Source organism: Tamandua tetradactyla, chromosome Y (assembly GCF_023851605.1).
Source record: "Tamandua tetradactyla isolate mTamTet1 chromosome Y, mTamTet1.pri, whole genome shotgun sequence".
Taxonomy (NCBI): domain Eukaryota; kingdom Metazoa; phylum Chordata; class Mammalia; order Pilosa; family Myrmecophagidae; genus Tamandua; species Tamandua tetradactyla.
In genome coordinates, this window is record NC_135354.1 from 15991989 (window position 1) to 16007683 (window position 15695).

At 42.3% G+C, this 15695-nt stretch overlaps 1 protein-coding gene across 1 annotated transcript in view; it reads right to left on the reverse strand.

Annotated features, from left to right (window-relative positions):
- SRY (sex determining region Y) overlaps window positions 1-15695 on the reverse strand; it is a 143321-nt gene that overhangs the window by 35887 nt on the left and 91739 nt on the right. The window contains exon 4 of the mRNA XM_077147135.1: window positions 13357-13528. The gene's annotated coding sequence lies outside the window, so the exon portion shown is untranslated. The remainder of the gene's footprint in view (window positions 1-13356; window positions 13529-15695) is intronic.

The following is a 15695-nucleotide window of genomic DNA, read 5'->3' on the forward strand; positions in this document are numbered from 1 at the left end:
AAAAATGTTTTTGCATGAAGAACAAAGGAATGTCATTATTGCGGGGTACTGAAAATAGATGGTAATTAATATTTTTAAATGTCACCTTATGTGTGAGACTAAAGCAATAAATGTTTATTTGTTACAAAATTTATATTTTGACTAGTGCATTTCCTAATATAACTTATGTAGATAGTTTGATTGAATGCCATAAGTACTTGGAATCTCAGGTAGGACATGAGATTTTGCTGGTTTGTCCAGAGTGATGCCCCGATGAATCCCAGAGTGATTCATTCAGTGAGTGGAAAAGTATCTGCAAAGTTCCCTTTGGGGAATGGTGAGAACAGGGAGAAATTCAACTTCCCCAAGTTGAATTCTTGATATTATCACAAGCAGTGTGGACAACCAAAGATAGAGGCTGAGCCCTCAGTCTTGGGGTTTGTTCATATGAAACTTAACCCCGCAGAGGATAGGTCAAGTCTACTTAAAATTTAGGCCTAAGAGTCACCCCCAAGAGAGCCTCTTTTGTTGCTCGGATGTGGCCTCTCTCTCCAGCCAACACAATGAGCAGTCTCACCACCCTGCCCTTCTCTATGTGGGACACGACTCCCAGGGGTGTGGACCTTCCTAGCAATGTGGGACAGAGATTCTGGAATGAGCTGAGACTCAGCATCAAGGGATTGAGAAAAACCCTAGAATGAGCTGAGACTCAGCATCAAGGGATTCAGAAAACCTTCTCGACCAAAAGGGGGAAGAAGGAAATGAGACAAAGTGTTAATGGCTGAGAGATTCCAAACAGACTGGAGAGGTTATGCTGGATATCTTATGCATCAAGTAGATATCATCTTGTTATCCAAGATGTAATGGAGAGGCTGGAGAGAACTGCCTGAAAGTGTTGAGCTGTGTTCCAGTAGCCATGTTTCTTGAGGATGATTGAATAATGATACAGCTGTCACAATGTGACTGTGTGATTGTGAAAACCTTGTGTCTGATGCTCCTTTTACCTACGTTGTCAATAAACGACTAGAACATATGGAATAAAAATAAATAATAGGGGGAAAGTAAGCTTCCTTTTCCCTGAAGAACTACAAGTTTTAACTAAATACATCCCCTTTCATTAAAAGCCAAACCATCTCTGATGTGTCACATTCTGGCAGCTTTGGCAGATTGAAACAGCAGGTTTCAATCATGATCCAATCTTGTGGGGTAGCTGTTTCTTTCAATTATGATTCAATACTGCCAAGTACACAATTTTTTTTAGATTATCTCCATGGTGATATGGCACACCCAATTATGGGTGTGGCATTTTGATCAGCAAATGTGACTCCACCTATTCCAGGTGAGACTTGATTAGTTTGCTAGAGTTTTTAAAAAGGGAAACATTTTGGAGAAATCTCAGAAATGACAGAGCTGACTTCAGAGCAGAGCTGATAGGCAGAAAACAGCAGCAAGGATATTTGGAGATGCCTGGAGACCAGCACACATTACCATGAAATGTTAAGCAAGCTAGAAACGTGGAAAGAGTCAAGGGAAGACAAAAGACAAAAGCTAGCCTTGGGGAAGCAAAGGGAGAAACCATAGGAACAGAGGCTGAAAGCAAGACAGCCCAGGAGCAAGGAACCAGCAGATGTGAGCCACATGCCTTCCAGCTGACAGAGGAGAATTAAGGTATCTTTGCCTGGATGCCATAGTTTGTACATTTTCATAGGCTTAGAACTTTAAACTTGTAATATTAAATTCCCTTTTTAAAAGTCACTCCATTTCTGATATATTGCATTCTGGTAGCTTGCAAACTAGAACACATATATTCAGAGAATTCCCAGGAACACACAGACATTGCCCAAGAGGCATGAAAAGAAAGCATCAAGCTCTTCTCTTTGGCCTGGAGCTGTTCTCCAACCTCATAGTATGGGTAGGCCTTGAAGAATAGCAGTAGTACATGTTAATCTGCAGACTAAGAACAATGTTTTCTTTTTGTCCTTGATGTTTTACAAAATGTTCTTAGGTCCTGACGTTCAGATAATTGTATCATAATTATCAGCTGCATACTAGTTTAAGGAATAGGCATGTCAGTTTACAGGCACATCAGTCTAAAATCCAGCAACAGAATACTAAAATATCAAGCTGCCCAGATTTCAACAAAAGATTACAAAACACACAAAGGAACAGGAGGTGATAGCCCAAGCAAAAGAGAGGATGGGTGCATTAGAACCCATCAAGTGAGGAGGACCAGACCTGAGGATCAAAGACATAAAATAAAAAAAGAAAAGATGCTAAATGTGATCAAAGAGCTAAAAGGAAAGCATGGACAAAGAACTAAACATAGTCAGCAAAACAACAGATGAACACAAAGACAATTAGCAGTAGAGAGTTCAAATTTGTGAAAAGAAAATCAAACAGAGACAAAGACCACAGTAACAGCAACTTGATTCACTGGTCATTTCTTCTGACAGAAGAAACAACCAGAAAACTTGAAGATAATGCAAATTAAATTATGCTGTACAAGGAGCACAAGAGGAAAGAATGAAGAAAAGTGTACACAGCCTAAGGACCTGTGTGACACCATCAAGTGTACCAACTGTAAGCATTCTTTTTTCTCAAAGAGAAAAAAGAGAGAAAGTACAGAGAAATTTTTCAATAATATCATGGCTGCTAACTACCCAAATTTAAAAAAGACATGAATATTCACATCCAAGATCTCAACAAAATCCAGACATGATAGGGGTGCAAGGATAGGTCAGTAGAAGAATTCTCACCTGCCATGTGACAGGCCCAGGTTCAATTACTGGTCCATGCACTTACCCCCCCAAAATATAAGCAGAACAAAATCCAAACAAGATAAACCCAAATAGATCAACACCATACCATGTTATAATCAAACTGTTGAATGCCAAAGATAAAGAATACTGAAAACCACAAGAGAAACAACATATAGCGTACAACGTACACGTGACTGAAAGTTTCACTGAAAGTTCAGATTACTCATAGGAAACCGTAAAGGTAAGAATGCAGAGGGAAGACATATTCAGTGTTCTGAAAAAAGAGCATTATCAACTAAGTATCCTGGATCCAGCAAGACTGACATCCCAAAATGAGGTATTAAGACATTCTCAAATGGATAAAAGTTAAGGAAGTGACTTGGTCACCACCGGATCAGTCCTACAGGGAATGCTACAAGGAGTCCTTTAGATTAAATGGACAGGACACTAGGCAACTGACTAAAGCCACATGTATAAATATCACCAGTAAAGATAAAGGCATGGATATATATAAATAGCAGTACCACTCAGCATCATTTATTTCTAGTTCCACTTTTAATTTCCTACAGGATCTCAAAGGAAAATGCATAAAATGAAATGATAAGTCAATGGTTTGGGAGTTGTAATATGTAAATGTGTAATTTGAGACAAAAAATTTACAAAAAAGGGGGGTGGATAGTAGGGCACAGGAAAACAGTTTATGTTTGCTAACTGTCTTCCTGTTAAATCGTTAGCAAATTAGACTTATAGTTTTAAGATGTTAAACTATGTGACAACCACAAAGGAAATATCAGACTATACAAACTTACAGACACAGAAACTGGAGTACAGGTTGCTCAGGAGCGGAGGACACGGAAAATGGGAAGCCAAGGCACAATGTAAGGTTTCTGTTTGGGGTGAAGGGAAAGTAATAGTAATGGATGACAGTCTACGTATTCCAGCATTGTGATTAATCCCAGGCATGCTTAGGATGGCTTGGGATGGGGCAGCCTTTAGTTGCACATGTGTTCCCACAATTGGAAAAAAAAAGAGAGAGAGGAAATAGAGAGATAATCCTTTATAATGCAATATGTGACACATTTGGGACATCAGATTGGAGGACAAAAGGATACAAAAGAACATTGTTAGGATATAAAGAAAAACTGGAATACAGAACATAAGCTTTTTATCAAAAAGTTTTGCAAACATGATAATTGCACTAAGGTGACTACATAAGTTACCATCTTATTTATAGAAAATGGAAATAGAAGTATTTGTGTTTAAGGAGAATGATGTGAATAACCTGCTCTCAAAAGTTCAGAAAATAGATTGATGGGCAGATAGAAACAAAAACAGTGTGACAAGTAGGAAGAATATCATAACGATAGATAGATAGGTAGACAGACATATAGATAGGCAGAAAGATAGACGGACAGATAAGCAGACAGACTGACAGACAGATAGATAATAAATTAAGGGGCTTGCCATTCAACTGTTTCGGCAGGCAGATTTGATTGAGCCATGGCTCATAATGTGTGTCTACCCAGAACTTCTGGCTCCCCTTTGGAGGTGGCAGAAGCCCTGTTTCCACACCATGCAGATGGAAGGAAATGAAGAGGAGAAGGTGATGCACCCATTTCATCAGCCAGTGTGATATCTGGAGAAAAATGAAAAACCTTTCAAAAAGCAACAAACTTCCACTAATAACTTCTTATAAACTGTCCTTTCTGTCTTCAACAATAGGACTAGGCTGAGGAGGAAGAGAGAGCAATGGGAAAAAGGACCACAGAACAGACTCAGCTTATTGCAATCACTGTTAAAAATGCCCTGTCCCCTTGTGCCAGTTTGAAAGGATCTATGTACCCTACAAAAGCGATGTTTTAATCCTAATCCCATTTTGTAAAGGCAAGTGATTCTTCTAATCCCTACTCAGTTCTGAATGCTTGAAACTGTGATTAGATCATCTCCCTGGAGATGTGACTCAATCAAAAGTGGTTTTGGGCTGAATTAGGTGGAGGCATCTCTCCACGCATTCATGTGAGTCTTAATTTCTTTACTCGAATCCTATAAAAAGAGGAGACACTTTGGAGAGAGAGAGATTCAGAAACAGCAAAGAAGAACGAGTAGTCATCAGAAGGAGAGAGTCCACCAGCCAGCAACCCCTAGAGAGGAAGAAGGAACATGCCTTCCTGTCCATGAAACAGGAAGCAAGGAGAGGAAGCTAGCAGATGATGCTGTGTTCACCACATGCACATCCTGATGAGAGAGGAACCTGACTGTGTTCACCATGTGCCCTTCATGATGGAGAGGAACCTGTGTGAGCCATGTGCCCAACCAGATGAGAGAGGAACCCAGGATGTGTTAAAAATATGCCGTTCAGATGAGAGGAAAACCAGTGTTCACTACGTGCCTTTCCAGATTAGAGCAGAACCTGACTGTGTACACCATGTGCCCTTCCTGATGAGAGAGGAACCCGACGTGTTCACCGCGTGCAATTCCAGACGAGAGGGGAACCTGATTGTGTTCACCATGTGCCTTTTCTGATGAGAGAGGAACCTGACTGTGTTCACCATGTACCCTTCCGGATGAGAGAGGAACCTGACTGTGTTCACCATGTGCCCTTCCGGAAGAGAGAGGAACCTGACTGTGTTCACCATGTGCCCTTCCGGATGAGAGACGAACCCTGATTGTGTTCACCATGTGCCTTTTCTGATGAGAGAGGAACCTGACTGTGTTCACCATGTGACCTTCCAGATGAGAGAGGAACCTGACTGTGTTCACCATGTGCCCTTCCGGATGAGAGAGGAACTTGACTAAGTTCACCATGTGCCCTTCCGGATGAGAGAGGAATTTGACTAAGTTCACCATGTGCCCTTTCAGTTTAGAGGGGAACCCAACAGTGTTGACCATGTGCCCTTTGAGATGAAAGGGAAACCATGACTGTGTTCACCATATGCTCTTCCTGATGAGAGGGGAACCTGACTGCGTACACCATGTGCCGCTCCAGATGAGAGAGAAACCATGACTATGTTCACAGTATGCCCTTCCTAATGAGAGAGGAACCTGACTGAATTCACCATGTGCACCTCTGGATAAGAGAAAACCCTGACTGTGTTCACCATGTGTCTTTCGTGATGAGAGAGGAACCTAACTGGGCTCACCATGTGTCCCTCCAGATGACAGGGGAACATGACTGTGTTCACCATGTTCCCTTCGAGATGAGAAAGGTCCCTGTGTTCAACATGTGCCCTTCCTGATAGGAGAGGAACCTGACTGTGTTCATCATGTACCCTTCGGATGGGACTGGAACTGATTGTGTTCGCCATGTGCCTTCCTGATGAGAGAGGAACCTTTCTGATTCATCATATTCCCTTCCAGATGAGAGGGGAACTAGTCTGTGTTCACCACATGCCCTTCCTGGTGAGAGGGAACCTGAATGTTTTCACCATGTTCCCTTCCAGATGAGAGGGGAACGTGACTGTGTTCACCATGTGCCCTTCCAGATGAGAGAGAAACCTTGACTGTGTTCACCATGTGCCCTTCCAGATGAATGTGGAAGCTGACTGTGGTCCACATTTGTCCTTCCTGATTGGACAGCAACCTAATGTGTTCACTATGTGCCCTTCCGGAAGAGAGAGGAACCTGACTGTGTTCACCATGTGCCTTTCCACTTGAGAGAGAAACCCTGACCTTCAATTGGCCTTCTGGAACTGAGGTTATCTTTCCCTGGGTGCCTTTGATTGGACATTTCTACAGACTTGATTTAATTGGACATTTTCTCAGCCTTAGAACTGTAAACTCATAACTTTTTAAATTCCCCATTTTAAAAGCTGTTCTGTTTCTGGTATACTGCATTCTGGCAGCTAGCAAACTATAATACCCCTTATAGTCACACTTAAATTGTGGCTCAAAGGTTCAAGGGCCTTTTTTCAATACTAGGTCAAAAAAAGTAGGTGCCAGAAACCTCGAGACCACCATCTTGAACTCCGGACCCACTGGGGCCTTGCCCCAGGTGCCACCAGCCCTGACACTTGGCCAGGTGCTACACTGTCCTCCAGATGGTGTAGCTGGCCCCTTGCACCCTACATGCAGCAAGTGAAGGAGACTGAAGGTGCCCGAGGCTGCTTATGGCTCTGCTCACTTCACATCTGACCATCAACCTAGAGAAGCCTCAGGTGATACCTTACATGACAGGTAATATTGCTGATTTCTTAGTTGACACTGAAGCCACTTTCTCTGTCCAGAACTGCCACTCTGCACCTACAGGCCACTTGTTATGGGAGTTGACAGTAAAGCCAAAACTAAGACCTTCAATACCCTTCTCCCTTGTAGGCTTGATGCATTCTAGTGTCCCATCGGTTTCTCCTTATCCCTGAATGCTGAGCCACCTTCTAGGGATGGATCTTCTTCACTTCTTATGGGCGCCCTTAAGACTAATAAACCCATCTAGTGTTTACACCCTTATTTGCCCCTGGGACCCTACTTCATCCAGGTCTCTTGGCATCTCAGAGAAGATACTTGAGCAAAGATGCCAGTCTGTATGGGATGAAGTCACCTGGGGTAAATCTGCTAAATACTACCTGTCTGCATTCAGACTCCCAGTTCTAGATCTTTAAAACACATTTTTTTGTATTCCTCTTCACCTATCAGTACCTATGTGCTTGTGAATAGCTGGAACTTAAGGATAAGATTCCTACCCTGCTCACTTAATGCTACCCTAAGGGTTTTGAAACAGTCCCCATATCTTTAAGATTGCCTTAGCAGCAAACCCTACTGACCTTAGTGAATAGGTCTATGAACTAGCATATCCTAGTATGAAACTAAAATGCTGACTACAGGTCCTCAGTAGATATGAAAAGCTTAGAAGGTTTGGAAAAGTAAATTTTTTTGTAGTCACTGCTTACTACAAGCAGTAGATGGATATTAAAAGTTACAGAGATATGAGAAAGTAGGCTTTGTTTGCTGCCGTTGCTGACTACAAGTCCTAAATGGATATAAAAGGGTGTGGAAGGCTTGGGAAAATAATATTTTGTTAAAATCGTGTAGATTGTTGGGTCTGCTCTTAATGAAAGGTCCTAAGAAGCTTTTCTTAACCATCTGAGTACTCTGTTTAGAAGACAAAGATTTTATGTCATATCAGAATAATACCCTTGTTAGCATTTTTCTTGGCTCCATCCTTTATTTCAAAAGACAAGTCTTCACACTCTCAAGAAAAAACGGTTACAAAGGCTTTTTCCTTTCACCTTGTTAAAAATGAGGTGCTAAAATAAGTTAACAAATTACAAAAAAAAAGTGCTTAAGAACTATTACAATAATGTTCAGCTAAGGTTGCATAAATGAAATATTATTCATATATTTAGAGATTGTATAAAATTCCTCAAAACTTGACAATGTTCTCACTGTCCATTTTATAACCTGATAATAATCTATATGATGTTAGACAGCAGTATGATATTTGTGGTTTTGGTGCTGTTGATGGCCCCAATAAAAAACAAATGTCAAATGTTTTTATTTGTCAAAGTAGCTTCATTTTTTAAATGCTTGTAAGAGAATCAAGGCTTAAACTGTAAGCTCTTATTACAGTCACATTTATTCCTGGGCTTAACCTGTTATTTCTAAAGTTGTAGGGAACTACTGGGTTATACAAAGAGCATCTTGTATAACCCAGTAGTTCCCTAGAACTTTAAGAATCTGTGTAACACCTAAGACTTAGAGTATACATTCTTCAGCTCTGAAACTCAGCATTACATCACTCCACACAGCAACATGTTGTGAACAATGCTGATCTAGTTATGACTAAGGTAAATCACAATACAGGGAAAAGGATAATATTGTATGTATTCTAAAATTTGACTTCTGTGTGAGACCATAAAAGGGTCAGAATATTTTAAGATTACCAAAGTCCCTTAGTGGACTGGAGAAGAAATTGTGAAACTATTAAATTTTCCCACTTGGGGCATTCCTACTATTCTATGAAGCAATAAGGACTCCCAATTAAAAAATAATAATAAACCCTCAATCTTGAGGCCTGTGCTTACAAAATATATTTCTCTAGTGACAAAGCTAAGTCTACGTATAACTAAGAGTCACCCCAAGAGGACCACTACTGTGGCTCAGATGTTGGCTCTCTGTAAGCAAAACTCTACAAGTAAACTCACCTACTTTCCCCTACACGGAACCTGCCTGACTTCAGTGGTTATAAGTCTCTTTAGCACCATAAAATATGACTTCTAAGGATGAGACTGGCCCTTGAATTATAAAAGTAGTTAACAAAAAGAATGGGGGAATAAAATTTTAGTGGCTAAGAAATGTCAAATGGAGTCAAAAAGCCACTCTAAAAGTTACTCGTACTTCTAGACAGAGTAATCAGATGGTTAATATTGCAAACTGCCACAGCATGCCAAGCCCCAACCAACAGTGTTGCTAAAACTCTTAACATATACCCAAGCTCCACCTTGCTACTGCTTCTGCACAGACTGTATATTCAATTTCACACCCAGCATTTCACAACAAACTCCTTCTCACTTAAACGATGCTGTTATCCCCCATGCTTAACCAGCCATCTTCAGTAAAAGAGCCTGAGACTTCTACACCCCGACAAGTAGGGCCTATGACCCACCAACAGTTTGAAACAGCTACAGAAAATGAATTCCCTAAAAATCAAGAGGAGCTAGAATTCTCTGAGGGAAGCTGAGGTAGGGTTAGAATTAGGGCAGTGGCTGACTGATGAGCAAAGGGCAAATAAGAAACAATCAAGCCAGAAAGAGAAAGATGTATCTGAGAAGAAAGACAATAAACAGCACTTGGAGAGAAACTGAACCCACCCAGTGAGTCATCTAAAATCAAGATTCACAAAGGAGGGAGAAGGGTGGAGCCAACAGACCCCAATTGAGTGAGTCAACTACAGTACAATCAAGGCTCTGGCTCCTGCTCCTCCAGCTTATCAGCAGCTGTTTCCTTATTGTTCCAGCAAGGCTCAAATAGATGTGTCAATGAGGACATCCCAAAAACAACCTTAACAGATAATCCCACATGTTTGCTGTCTTTTCCAGTACGCAGCATCTAAAAAGGAAAAGACTGGCATTCTGCTAGAACCAAAGGCCTGTCTGAATGTGAACTATCATCTGATTGATTACAGTAACAAGAAGATTGGGCTGCAGAGGCCCTTGAGGTGGTAACGTGAGCATCAGAATTATGGTGCATAAATTCTTTGTACAGGTTAGTGATCTGGTGAGAAAAAGACAGTTTTCACTTTCTTTGACTTTAGCCTATATTCTAGTATGCTAACTGCCAAAATGGAATATACCAGAAATGGAATGACTTCTAAAATGGGGAATTTAATAAGTTTCTAGTTTACAGTTCTAAGGCTGAGAAAATGTGCCAACTAAAACAAGTCTATAGAAATGTCCAATCAAAGGCATCCAGGGAAAGATACCTTGGTTCAAGAAGGCTGATGAAGTTCAGGGTTTCTCAAGTGGAAGGGCACATGGCTAACACAATCAGAGTTTCTCTCTCAGCTGGAAGCGCACATGTGGGACACAGTCAGGGTTCCTCTTTCACCTGAAAGGGCGCATGGCAAACACAGCGTCATCTGCTACCTTTCTCTCCTGGCTTCCAGCTTCATGAAGCTCCCCGGGAGGCATTTTCCTTCTTCATCTCCAAAGGTCACTGGGTGGTGGACGCTGCTTCTTGTGGATATGTCATTCTCTCAGGATCTCTCACATTCTCCAAAATGTTTCCTCTTTTATAGGATTCCAATGAACTAATCAAGACCCACCCAAATGGGTGAAGACACATCTCCACTTAATCCATTTTAACAACCACTCTTGATCACTCAAGATCACATCAAGATGTGACTCCCTGTGTCACATCTCCAGGGAGATGATCTAATTACAGTTTCAAACATACTGTACTGAATAGGGATTAGAAGAAACGGCTGCCTTTATAAAATGGGATTAGGATTGAAACATGGCTTTTCTAGGGGACACACATCATTTCAAACTGGCACAGCCTAGGTTCTGCCCTATCATGAGACTCCAGGTCTTTTTTTATCCTGCTGGCACCTTTCCCATCTTTTCACAAGCAGGACTGGCACACTGCAGGCATCTCCTGAAAAACAGTCATGCAACCCAGAACAGTTCTGGAAGTTCTCTTCAAAGGATTTAATGTCAGTGAATTGAGAACTGGAGGATTAGCCCTGCAATTACAGCAGCCCTGTATACATCAGTAACCTTTAATTTGTGAAAACCAAGTTATCTTCTAGAATTGAATTATGCACTCATCATGAGGTAAGCATCCATAGTCAATCTTTTGCTTATGGGAATCTGGTATTCCCAATCACATTTGTTGAAGGATCATGTTTTTCCCCATTGAGTGGACCTGGTTACCACCTTAAATATCAGTTGACCATCAATGTGAGGCTTTGTTTCTGAGCACTTAATTCAACTCTCTACATGTTTGTCCTTGTGTCAGAACCAGGCTGTCTTGAATTACTGTGGCTTGGTAATAATTTTTCTGATTGGGTGCTGTGAGATCTCTAACCTTCTATTCTAGAAATCTAACTAAACTAAACTAGAAATGGTAGAAGAGAAACCCCTCAGAACCTCGTGGCAATGTGAATAGCCACGGCAGCAGCTTGTCTGCCCAGCTGCGTGTATGCTGTCCACCGGTCCTGATTAGTGGTGAAATGAAAATACTAGAGGTATTTGTATATTCACCCCAACAAGGCTCCATGGTAAACTGACTCAGGACATTTGTGAATTTTAACCCCAAATTTATCCTACATACAGCAAGTCTCAGAGTCTCAGAGAAGAAATGAGAGCAAAACCAAAAAAAGTGACCTGAAGCATAAAAGAGCAGCCAGGTTTGAAACCTAAAGGAAAACTGTGACCCTGTGTACTGGAAGGGAGCTGAGCTGACCTTAGCTGCTGGGGAAGAAAGGCTGTAATTAAAAAAAGAACATTCCAGAGCCACATACTTTGTATTCTCAGTGCCTCCTTTCTCTACACTGTGATCTTTATTCCTTCTGCTAGACTTGGGATTCGTTTTCTAATCTCTTAAGGAGTAAAATGAGGTTACTGAGTTGAGATGTTTCCTCTTTTTCAATGGTATCGAATCCTGGCATAACTTCTCCTCTGACTACAGCTTTTACTGCATCACTTAAGTTCTGGTGTGTTGTAGTTTTGTTTTCACTCATCTCAGACTATATCCTAAATTCCGATGTGATTTTCTTGTTGATCTTATTGCTGTTAATGTGAAAATGGAATGGTTAAAAGTTTTACTAGTCAACTTGATCTGCTTGAACTTCCTTTTTATCTAGGGAACTACAAAGAAGAACCAGGACAACTGAGACAGGCTGACATACCAATAATCCTTCATGACTCTAACAAAAACCTCTGCCCCTGCAGAACAGGAGAAAGCATGCAGACATCATTTACTTATCTTCACTGTTAGCCCCGGTCCAGCAAAGATGTCCTGCCTGTCCTGCAAAATTAATGACACATACAACCCAAGGGCAGCCTTCCCCAAGCAACTCATGTTGCAACCTGTTCCTTGCACTGGCTCCCCATTCACATACCCTCCCTGTGTTCCTAGCAGCCATACAATGCTGTGCCCCAAACTTGCCTTTTGAGCAGTGACTGTTTTTGTTTTGCTGTTCCACATTAATGCTACTTGTCATGGTCAGGTTCATGTGTCAACTTGGCCAAGCTGTGGTACCTGTTTGTCTGGTTGGGCAAGTGCTGGCCTGTCTGTTGCAATGAGGACATTTCATAGAATTAGATCATGTTCACGTCAGCTGCATCTACAGCTGATTCCATTTGTGATCAGCCAAAGGGGAGTGTCTTCTGCAATGAGTGATGCTTAATCTAATCAGGGGAAGCCTTTTAAGGAGGATTCAGAAGAGACAGGCTCTATTCCTGCTTTGGCTGGTGAGCCTCTCCTGCGGAGTTCCTCTAGACCCTACATCGGAGTCGTTGGCTTCACAGCCTACCCTGCGGATTTTAGATCTGCATTCCCTCAGTCACATGAGACACTTTTTATAAATTTTATATTTGCGAGTGTTCCCTGTTGATTCTGTTTCTCTAGAGGACTCTAATACACTACTGCAGTCCAATAAACTGTACACTTTGGTTTTCAGAGCCTTTTCTGAACAAAACACCGGCAAACTTTGGCAGAGCAAACATTGTTGAACAGAATACCTTTAGTCGGGTTTATTTGGCAGCACTCATCAGACTGGCTGAGGCTGGGAAAATGGCATCAGCCCCAAGCAGGGAAAGGGGTACAGTTTATATAAGATGGTTGGCAGGAAGGAGAGAAAGGGAGGCGGTGGGTTTTGTCTTACAGCTTGGGAGCAGGAAGTGGGCAGGTCCCCCTGGTTGGTTCGGGGAGCAGGGGGCCAAGTTGGGAGTTGGTAGCATCTCACCAGTGATATTTAAAATTTAAACACCACTGTAGTCATGCAGGGTTGCAACTGCAGGAGGGCGGAGGGCAGATGCTAGGTAAGGGGAGCTTATCACAAGACTACAGCTGCTGGAGGACAAGAGGTGTGGGCTCGGGTGGGCTCCATGGGTCTCCTGGGGGAAGCTTCTTGGAATATTTTCTAGGGGTCATCACATCATGGAGAAGGGGTTTGGCCTACCATCCCAGGCTTTTCCTTTTCGTTTTCTTGGGAGGCTGAAGGGCGAAGGTCTGTATTCTGTTTATGCTCCTGGTTGGTGGAGGGCGCAGGTCTGTCCCTATGTTTCTTCACAGGGCAGTGGCTGGTATTGGTGTTTTTGCCAGAAGAGTAGTATGTTGCTGACAGATTGATTCTGTAAACAAAAATGGTTAACAGTTTTAAGAGACAGGGCCGAAAAAGTAACAATCCTGTAAAAAGAATAAAAAAGGGGATGAAAGCAGTGAAGAATGAAAAGAGCTAAGGGCCCCAAGGGAATGCAGGTTCTCAAAGAGATTTTCCAAAGTCCTGTACAACTGTGATGACAGATTGGACTTGGCTGGACTGGTTTATATAATAGTAGCAATCGTCTCCAAAGTAGGCTCAGGTTTCCCCTTGTACTGCTGTGAGAGCATCTAAGGCTCACCTGTTTTGGGCTTGGAATTGATGTTTTCTGTCCGGCACATGAAGCCCCTCTGGTAAGTGATCAGCCAGTTCTGCTACCATGGAAAAGAACTCAGCATATTGTACTTGGGTCAGACCTAGAGCCATGGAGCCTGCAAAGGCCCCTATGCTTCTCAGTACAGCTAAGGTGGGGAGTGAAAAAGTCCTTTTTAATTGGAGAGAAGCTGGTTTAAGGAGGGAGGTAGCAGACGTGAAGTATTTAGATAACCAGTCCATGGAAGGGCAGAGACAAGGGAGCATGCTGCTTTGCAGAAAGGAGGGAGCATATAATATAGGCAGGTACCATACAGAAAGAACAGTCCAGAAATGGGTTGGGAGTAATATAAAATTCTAGAGTCCAATCGAGGACCATGGAGTCTATATACGGACTTTCATTTGGGGTATGAGGAGAAACATGGAGGGGTTAGGAGCTGGATTTAAAGATGGTGTGTTACGGAATGCCCAGAGGTAACCCCGTTTGGGGTCTCAGAGCATGGGATTAGAGGTGTTTAGGCTAAAGCAATTATCAAGCTTTGAGGCTGGGTGATAGTTAGTGTTGAGAACATGACATGCATCTGCCCTGTTCCCTGGTGGTCTTCCTGGACAAAAGACTCCAAGGTTCCCCCAGATTGCCTATGGCAACTGGCGAATGAGGTTATAGATGGTAGAGGAGTTTTGTGGAGTTGCAGTGCCTGTAGTACATGACCTTGATTTGGGCCACTGCAACTACTACCTGAGCCCATTGGTGTCTCCCCACCAGCACTTAATTATACAGAGGCATGCATGCATCAGGATATTGCCCATGTGTGTATCATCAGCATTATGGTTAGAGGCAGAAAAGGAATTGTTTAAATTCATTCAGATGACCCCAGAAAAGGATGGGTTATGTGAGATGTTATTTATAGACTTGTTAAGGAAGGATCTGTCGTACACTAATTCAAATGGGTTTAGGAAAATGGGAGGTCTGGGGATGGCCTTTAATCCTAGTTAGAGTAAGGGGGAAGAAGGAAAGCCAATCTGTCCTGCATTCTAATGATAATTTGGAAAGGTGTGTTCTGAGCATTTGGTTAGCTTTCTCAACTTTCCCAGAAGACTGGGGCCAAAATGGGACATGGAATTTCCAGGAGATATTTAAGGAGTTGGCTACCTGCTGCATAACCTGTGAGACAAAGCCTGGTCCACTGTCAGACTGAAAGGACAAGTGGACATAAGCATATGGATATTTGAACTAAGCATAATGCTGGTGACTTCTGAGGTTTTTTCAGATTTGGTGGGAAAGGCCTCTTTCCATCCTGAGAAGGCGTCCAGTACAATGAGCAGGCATTTGTGTCTTTTAATAGGTGGCGTATGGGTGAAGTCTATCAGCCAGTCTTGGCTAGGGACTTGTCCCCTGACCTGGTGGGTTGGAAAAGAAGGGGGTCCTTAAACTTCTCCTTGTGGTGAGATTTGAAAATGTGGCATTGCTGCATGATTTCTTGCAGGAGAGTTGGGATATTTGGGCAAAGATTGAGAGGGGTAAGAAACTTTAGTAGGGACTTGTAGCCTACATGAAGGGCATTGTGGAGTGAGTTAGGGACCTGTTCCCACGGATCAGCTCGGATTGTAAGACATCCCCCTGAGGTACGCCAATCTTCTTCACAGATCACTTCCTTTTCTTTACATGACTGAACTTCCAAGGGAGTGTACTGGGGGTGGAGGGCTGGAATACTAGGATTGTGTGCAGGGAACCAATTGTACAGCAGCCTATTTCACAGTTTTATTAGCTTTCTTATTTCCTTAGGATATGTCTGTGGAAGTGCCCTGGTGTCGTCAACAGTGAATGACTGCACCTGTTGAAGATTAGTGAGCAAACTCAAGCAATTTTTTAATTAGGTCTGCAT